General features: G+C 46.0%; 1 pseudogene; it reads left to right on the top strand.

The window, feature by feature from the left end:
- Positions 1–641: 641 nt before the first annotated feature.
- LOC120666075 lies at positions 642–4,747 on the top strand (annotated as a pseudogene).
- Positions 4,748–9,154: the final 4,407 nt, after the last annotated feature.

Here is a 9,154-nt window from a genome sequence, read left to right as displayed (position 1 = left end):
TGGGGCAACCTAGCAGATCTGCACCGACACCTCCCCAACCTAGCAGATCTGCACCGCCGGCCGGGCGCCGCCGCCGGCCGCTGGGACGCTGCGCCAGCGCCGCACGCCCGCGGAGCGCGCACGCCGCGCGGGGCCGCGCGCCCAGCAGCTGGGTCCGCCCGGGGCTGCGCGCAGCTCCTGCGCCGCCTGTCCACTATCCATTCAGCAAGTCCCAACCCCCAAAAGATCAAAGCTCCCAAACCTCTGCAAAAGATGGATCTAAACATCCGAATTCTTAGAACAAATTTGATATTTTAAAATAGATATGCTTAAAATTTTATGCTAATCTTTTTTTATATTATCAAGCATATTATTACACATAAGAATAAAATTTTGTATAAATTTTTTATGTATTATTTGCTCCCTACAATTAAAAAGGTGAAAAAAGATTCGTATCCGTATCCGATCCGTATTCGAATTTTTATATCTATTATTTGAGAATATATATGATAAATTTGAGGTTTAGTTTTTATGAATCTTTACAAGATTAATGTTAAATACAAGGCTATGAATTACATAGTAAATTCTATATCTTATTTGTCCATAATCGAGAAAAAATAACAAAAAATCTGACATTCGAATAGATATCCGAATCCATCCTCCAACAGCCTCCATTGAATCAAAGCAGAGATGGCCATGAACATGGAGCAGCAGGTTGAGCACAGCCATCTGCCCATCCGAGGTCTCAATCTCCACGTAGCCCAAGCAGGCAAAGGTTTCTCTTGCTCGCCGGCGAGATCCAGATTTGCCCCCCTCCCCAGCCCCCCATTTTTTTTCCTGAAATAGAGCTCAAGCTTAAAGCAAGTCGCCGACTATGATGTCGCTTTTGTTGCAGGGGAGCTGGGGACGGTGCTGTTCCTGCACGGTTTCCCGGAGATTTGGTACTCGTGGCGCCATCATATGCTTGCCGTGGCCGCCGCCGGCTACCGCGCCGTCGCGCTGGCGTGGGTACGGGCTCTCGGACCAGCCACCGGAGCCGGAGGCGGCGTCGTACGACGACCTGGTGGAGGATCTCCTCGCCATCCTGGATGCCCTTTCTATTCCCAAGGTAGCGCTGCCTTTTTGGGATCACTGTTTGCATTGCATTGTGTGGTTCGTGGTTGGGGAAAAAATTTCTTGGTAAGATATTGGTTCAGGCCTTGTTTAGTTGCAAAATTCAAATTCTAAAACTATTACATCGAATGGAGTATTAAATTTAGACGGAATTAAAAAAGAATTGCATAGTTTACTTGTAAATTACGAGACAAATCTAATGAGACTAATTAGGTTATGATTAGACACTAAATTGCTATAATAATTACTACAGTACACATGTGTTAAGACTGACTGCACTGGGATACTAGATGCCGACCTCCAGAACCCATTTGGCGGAAAAATGCCTACAGCGGCGTCCGCTACCCTGCACGCCAAATCAAACGGGGTAGCGGGCGCTCACTACCGCCGACGTGGCGTGGCCCACGTGGGGCCTGTGCAACCGCTCCGCATGGGACAGGCCGAAGCCGCCGTGCGGGACAGGCCGAAGCCGCCGTCCCCTGTGCTCTTCCTCTCTCCTTGATGGGCGGTACCCGGCGACGAAGTCGATGGGCTTCTTGCCGGAGGACTCGTCGACGCTGGGCAAGTTGACGGAGACGAGGCCGTGCCGGAGATCCGGCGCGGGGAGGAGCAGGGGTGGGCGCGACCCCTCGCCGCGCGCCGGCCCACCGCCAGGCAAGGGAGGGGGAGGTAGGACGAGGGAGGGGGCCCGCTGCCGCGAGCTTCGGCCGCCGCACGCTCCGCCACGCCGGCCGCCCGCGCCGCGCACGTCGGCGCACGCTGTCCCGCACAGGTTCGCCGCGCACGCCGCCGCGCACGGCCGCCGCGCGTGGCCGCCGCGGGCGAGCGCCAAGGACGCCGGTCCTCCCCCGCCACCCGGATCCGCTCCCCCCGCACCGCTCGGAGCAGGGGAGGGGACGCTCGATGCACGCCCGGGCCGCGCGCGCCCCCTCCGCGGCCGCTCGCGCGCTCAGCCGGCGAGGTAGAGGAGGGCGCGGCCGCCGGCGTCGGGAAGGAGGGCGTGGGGCGGGCGGATGCGGCCTCCGGCGTCGGGGAGCAGGGTGCGGCCAGGGGACAGGGCGCGGCGAGTCCCAAGGCAGCGGCGTGCGGAGGGGCCAGGCAGCGGCGCGCGACCACGGGCCAGGGCGCGGCGGCACTCGGGGAGTCCGCCGCGGAGGTGAGCCGCCGCGGAGGGGAGGCCGCCGTTCGATCCGCCTTGCACGTCGCGGCCCCGGCTCCCCCTCCGCATCACCCCGCGTCGCGCGGCCCTCGTCCTGCGCCGCAGCCCCGCGCGGCCCTCCGTCGCCGGCGGAGGAGGGAGGGGCGAGGAGGGAGGAGAACGCGCCGGCGGGCTTGTCCGCCGCGCCATGGCCTCCACGGGAGCACAAAGGAGGAGGAACGAGGAGGGGCGAAGAGGGAGGACGGCGCGCCGGCGTGGCGAGGGAAAGCTGCACGCTGGAGGCGGGGGCAGCGCGCTGGGAGGCCGTGGTCGGGGTGGGAGAGAGAATGGGGAGGGAGCGACGGGGAGAGGGAGAGGTAGATAGAGTGTATGACGCGTGGGTCCTGCCGATGGGTAGTTGAGATAGAGGATGAGACAGAGTATGAACGAAGGTGAACTGGATATAGACTAGAGAATATGGATGACCAGGACGGAATATTCTATTTAGAGAAAGGTTTTAGAGTACGACGAGTGCAGATAGCCTAATGATAGATTAATTAGTCTTAATAAATTCATCTCATAATTTACAGGTGAGTTCTCTAATTAGTTTTGTGATTAGATGTTTAATACTTCAAATGTGCAAAAATTCCATTTCAAAAACTTTACCGCCGCAACTAAATGAGGCCTCAGTGAGGTGGGTACTGTTAGCTTCGCAGATAGTACGTATGTAAAGTAACACCACACAAGTCCTCCAAGTCAGGACTTGATGGGTACAACCGTGGAAGAACGTTTCTGAAAGGGCTTCTTTTTTCAAGGATTTAGAATCAATTTCTCATGCCTTGGATGAATTGTAAGAAAAATTCAGAAATTTTTAATGGGGATAAAGTAGGGCTTTATGGAAAATTTGTGTTAAATTTCTGTAATTCCAAGGATATGTTTACCATCAGAAAGTGACAGAATGAGGAATTCCTTCACAACCAGGGGTGGGGCTATGTGACGATAGGAATTTTTTGGGCAAACATACTTCGATTGTAGTTTTAGATGTGGAGAAAAAAAAACAGAGGAAACAATTTTCAGTCCAACTTCTTTGCAGTATTATACAAAACTTCTCCCCAATAAGGTGGACAGTAGAGCAAGTCAATTTGAATCCTGTGTATTTTGTAGACAAACCTTCTTATCAGTTTTATTGCGCAGAGCTTTACCTATTTTTGTTATCTGCCATGTCTTTGTTATGTCAGTAGTTCAGTTGCATCAATCTGTCATACTGGTGTTTAGACAGGGATGTAGGCACCAGAAGGAATCATACTTGTGCTCCTGGTCAATTTGATCACCACAACACCAATATATACAGAAATTAAAATGTATGTTATTTTCACATTCTAACCAAAAGGATCGTAAGTATATTATCAGCTTCCTTGTAAACTATTTCTATGCTTCTAGTTTGCGCCATATGATGTTTTCCACAGAGAAAAACAAAATCGTTACCCTGTGACAGGCTTTCCTTGTAGCAAAGGATTTTGGAGCCAGACCAGCCTATTATTTTGCTCTTCATCACCCTAGCCGCACATGTGGTGTTATGTGTTTGGGGATCCCCTTCCTTCACGGTAGCTCATCCTTCACCAACTTGCCAGAAGGCTTCCACATTTTGCGCTGGCGGGTTATTCTCTGATCTGAAAAATATATATAAAATCCATGGCCAAATCTAGCATAGAGTATGGCAATAATATGATAGGGGAAGCTTATATTTGTAGGAACCAGGAAGAGCAGAGTCTGACTTTGGCCGGTATGATGTCAAGAGAGTTGTGCGAACCATCTACATTCTCTTTTCTAGGAGTGAGATCCCAATAGCAAAAGAAGATCAAGAGATTATGGACCTTGCAGACTTGTCAACACCTCTTCCAGAGTGGTTCACTGAGGATGATCTCGCTGTGTATGCTTCACTTTATGAGAAATCTGGTTTCCGATATCCACTGGAGATGCCATACAGGTAACTGTAGCAAATTGACAATCACTAAAAATGGTTTTGTGGTTCTTGACAAAATCTATGTGTATGCTTCATATGGTAGGTCTCTCCATAAGGCGAATGCATTTGAAGATCCAAAATTCCAAGTCTCAGTGTTTGTTGTCATGGGGGAGAGGGATTATGTCTACAAATTCCCTGGGGTCGAGTCTGTTTTGAAAGATGGCATTATGGTGAAATTTGCACCGGACCTGAAGATCGCCTACATCCCTGAAGGAAGCCATTTTGTTCAGGAGCAGTTCCCAGACAAGGTGAATGATCTCCTGGTTAGGTTCTTGAAAGACCATCCTGTGTCTGCATAGATGCCCTATTAGTGTCCATGTTCAACCTCATAACTAGCAGACACGATGGGCAAAACTGCGATGTGAACTATGCCTGTAAAGGAATAATCGTGACGACTGAAGCTTTCAGTACGCAACAACTGTGCTGTATGCCTGTATCTAGTTTTTGTACAGCTAGTTTACCAGGAATAAATGGTCTTATATTTTCTCCATTCAGAATGCTATCTTTATGGATTCTGATTCTTCAGTTGTCCATTTGTGTTGAAAAGTCTCTACTTCCCTCGTACTGTTGTGTGTGGTGGCATACGCATATGCTGAGGACGAATTATATGGCTATGCAGTTTACATTCTCTCTGTGATATCTTCCATTGCTGATTCCGGCTGTGAGTGCTGGGCCTATGCTGACGCGGCACCCGTGTGCCATGGGCTACTTTTCTTGGCCTAGCCGAAGGCTTGCACCAATGGTATATAGCCTAGCACGATGACTCGATGAGTGCAGTGAGCATAACCTCAGTTAACCCATGGCGCGACAGGGCACGCCAGTGCAAGTTCAACCTCTGCTGTAACTGTAAGGTTGCGAAACAGAGGACCATAGTGATACAATGGGAGACACGTTGCGCATGATTACATTTATGATTTTTTTGTTATGCCCTATTCCTTCTAGAATTACATGTAAGCTTATACTCCCTCCGTTCCAAATTATAAGTCAATTCAAGAATCTTGTAGAATCAACAGTTTCCAAATTTGACCAAATTTATACAACAACATAATAACATTTACAATATCAATTAAGTATCATTAGATTCTATTTTCATAGTATACTTATTTGTTTTCATAAATCTTTGTATTTCTCTCTATAATTTTGGTCAAACATTGAGATGGTTTGACTCTCCAAGATTCTTTGAATGACTTATAATTTGGAACGGATGGAGTATTTGTTAGAACTAATGATTTCTTGATGCTTTAGAGAGATCAAGCCAAGCTTTTGAATCTTGGACCGTACCTTCATAAACACTTAGTTTGAAATACAAGCATCATTGTTTTTTTTAAAAGAAATACAACCATCATGTGCATAAGATGTCTTTAGAAAGTACTTTCATGACCTTAGAAAACGTTCTAATGTGGCGGAACCACCCAAAAAGACTGGGCCCGGGTGCACTGATCTTCGTTGCTAAGCAACTCTGGCCCCAATTCGGCACGCACCGGTAGTTTCTCGAGTGAAGCCTCGATAAAAGCCACGCTATTCCAGGATCGCGCAGACAACACTCACACGAAGGTGAGCCCAGAGATTACAACACAGAACATCTCATACATCTCAGAGTTTTGCAGCTGAAGGTAAATTTATTACAAATCATGTTCAGAATAGTAAGATACTACGGAGTTCCAACTACTCAATTTATTCAAGTGTTATTGTCTCAGCGGAAGCAGTAAAGACATCTAACGGAAGGATGTGACATATCGATAAATCCCGTACGAAACAGGTCACTCTGCGGGAGGGTGATCAGCACCAGCCGAAGTACCATCTCACTCAACAGACCAGCCCGGAGGCAAAGTACACGGCCAAGTCAGACTTGCTAACAAATCTTCAAAGTTAGTACCTGAAAACAGTGCCACAAGCAAGACTGAGTATACTAATAATCAGCAACAATTATCCATCACCGGATATACCATAGTCGGATAACTAGACATGCAAAGCTTTTTGGTTGGTGGGGTTGGTTTTGCCAAAAATGCCACTAAGAGTTGATCCTTATTTCAGATTTTAACTTAGCCATTTTCTAGTTGGATTAACCATTCTAAGTTTTGCATCTATCTCTACTCAAACATGGTAAATCAAACATTTAATCAAACAGCAGTGTTATTAACATCATGTTCCACTTGTTACTCTGTGTGACCGAAAACATTAAGCAATCTCATGCCGTGAGAGGCGGACGATTCCGAATCGAATTTCAACCTGGCCAGGGGAACCTAACACACACGCATGGGGATCGACTACGCTTTTGCCCACGCTACTTTTCCCCTTTCTTTCCAGTCAGTGGATCCGGGACACCCTCCCCGACTACAGAGTCCGACCACTCTGCACCCGTACGTCCGGACAAGAATAAAACCTACTTCTACCAAGAGGGTGGTAGTCGTCCCACTCGCTGGTCCAATCAGGTACTTAAGCTTACCGATTATCATATTTCTCGGCATGTGGTTAGTACTTTCAAACGCTTAACGAAATGAGCCACACACCGCGACCTTAACTATTTTTTACTACACCAATGGGTATCATAACTACACAACCCCGGCCGTTGTCCTTATATTTTAGCAGGAATTAAAGTCAGTCAATTCCTATAATCTCGCGAGAGGCAGGAAACCACTCGACCTCTATCGTTCCTAATTAGTAGGGTAACTAGTCGATAAAAAGATCTGAATATCAAACATAGGTACCTAAGGATCATGCATCTAAGGTTTTCGATCAACGCCTAGAAAACGTAAATGCGCAATAAAATTATTACAACATATACAAGTAGTTAGATGAATATAATGCATAAAATAATGGGATTATGCACCGGGGCTTGCCTTATTGGGCATTGTCAGGCTGAGAGTACTCTGGGGCTTGGCCCAGGTCTTGATTCATGTTAGCTCAATTAAGATTAACCTCTAGAGTGGCAAGAGACTCCGCGGGAACTAGTTCGTAATCACCGTCGGCGAGATTAACCGCGTCTATATGCAATGCAAGATTTTCATGGTTACAACAGGATAAATGATTTCTTTCCTTCACGATAAAGTTTTAGTCCTACAAAATTAACTTAATGATGATCTTTGTGAGTTCATTTACTGAGCAGTCATTTATGGAGTAGTAATTACAACTAAGTATCTTCATGAAGGAATGGGTGGGTTGTTTTCCATTTCTAGCATTAAAACATGGCATTTGTTCACAAATTCATAACAAAAAAATATACTCATGAACTAGTGATAAAAAATTAAGGTATAATAGCTCAGACAATCTAGCATCCACTTGATAAATTTCAGCATCTAACCATTAAGCATTTAATCATATAAAATCATGCAATTAGATCACTATAAGATTTCACAATTTTGTACAGAATGATGGGCATGGTATCTGGTGCTATAAAATTTACAGGAGCATCTAGACATCATCTACTCAGTACTGAAAGTTTTCCAGATTTTATATACTTATGCATCAGGGGTTAAAACATTAACAAAATCATCAAGCTATCAAAAATATTAATTTCCACAGAGAGTTATACAAGGATTATGGATCTCAAAATTTTACGAGAACCTAGATATGGTCTAAGCATATTCCAGAAAAATTATCAAGCATTATTTCTACCATATTAATTACTTATGCATTTAACTTTAATTGAAATTGCATATTACTCCTAGATTCAAGATGACCAGTACTGCATGTGAAATTTTTAACATAGGAAGTATGTAACCTAATAAAGAATTACATGACCAAAAATCATGATCAAATATAGTTTAGTTTACCCAAAACAAAAATAACAAACCTAGCCATGATATACTAAGCATGATTTATAATGAAAACTATACTCAATAAATAGAGTCCAAACTTTGCAGTCATGATTCCAGAACAAAAAAAAGGCTCCAGAAATAAATCTAAATTTTTCTAAGCAAAATAACTATATATGGTGAATTAAGTTGATTAAACAAGCATTAAACATGGTATATAGCAAACTAGCTCTAACATTTCTTAAACTTATGGATCTGCAAGATTTCAGTTACATATGCATCCAGGAAAAATTGCAGAGCTAGATCATGTCCATGTTTTCCAGCATTAATTCATGAATTTCAGCAGCAAATTTGAGGATCTTGGTTGTTTAAGCAAGTTAACAGATTCAACCAGGTCTCATGTTTGTACCATAAGCCTAATACTCTACCAGGATTAACATATCCAAAAATCAAGGTCATCCAGTGAGCAGAACTTCCAGAACAAACATTATGTGTTTTTGCTATTCTTTTTCATAGATTAAAATGTGCATGAATTATGTTGATCTGCATGTAACAAAACTTGTAGATTTCGTTGTAAGGGTTCCAGAATATTTGAGTTTCCGTTTTTACGATTTTATTGTGATTTGTTATGCATTTTTGAAATTCACTGCCAAACTCAGAGAAACTTGCATTCAGACCCTTAAACGAAAAAGAAAAATTACAACCAGGTCATTCGCCGGCCTTCTCCACAGCCGCACCTTGCCGGTGGTGTTCTGCTAGGCAGGGCTTACCGGAGCTGCGACTAGGAGGCCCGCTGGGTAGAGGAGTTCGAGAGCTACCTACCAATGCCGGTGTTCGGGGCTGGGGTGGCCGGAATCGAGGTCGTCGGCGTTGATGGCGGCGGTGGCATTTGGGTCACCAGCGGTGTGGCTGAAGGAGAGCTCGGGGTAGTCGAACGCCGAGTGCACGAGCACCACAAGAGTGTGAGGAAGCTTCTGGGTAGGTGTCGTGCTCGATCGTTCCCGGAATCGACCAGTCCACGGCGAGCCTTGAGCTCGCCGGTGGCGGCGCGATTGGGCGGCGGCGATTGGAGGGCTTTGAGTGGGGTTTTGGGCACGCGTGAGCTTCACTGGAGTTGGGTGAGGCTGCTGGTGAGGTCAGATGGGG

The sequence above is a fragment of the Panicum virgatum genome, chromosome 3N, assembly GCF_016808335.1.
Source record: "Panicum virgatum strain AP13 chromosome 3N, P.virgatum_v5, whole genome shotgun sequence".
NCBI classification, from domain to species: Eukaryota; Viridiplantae; Streptophyta; class Magnoliopsida; order Poales; family Poaceae; genus Panicum; species Panicum virgatum.
Note: the sequence above shows the minus strand (reverse complement) of the source record. Positions and strands in the feature narration are given on the sequence as shown.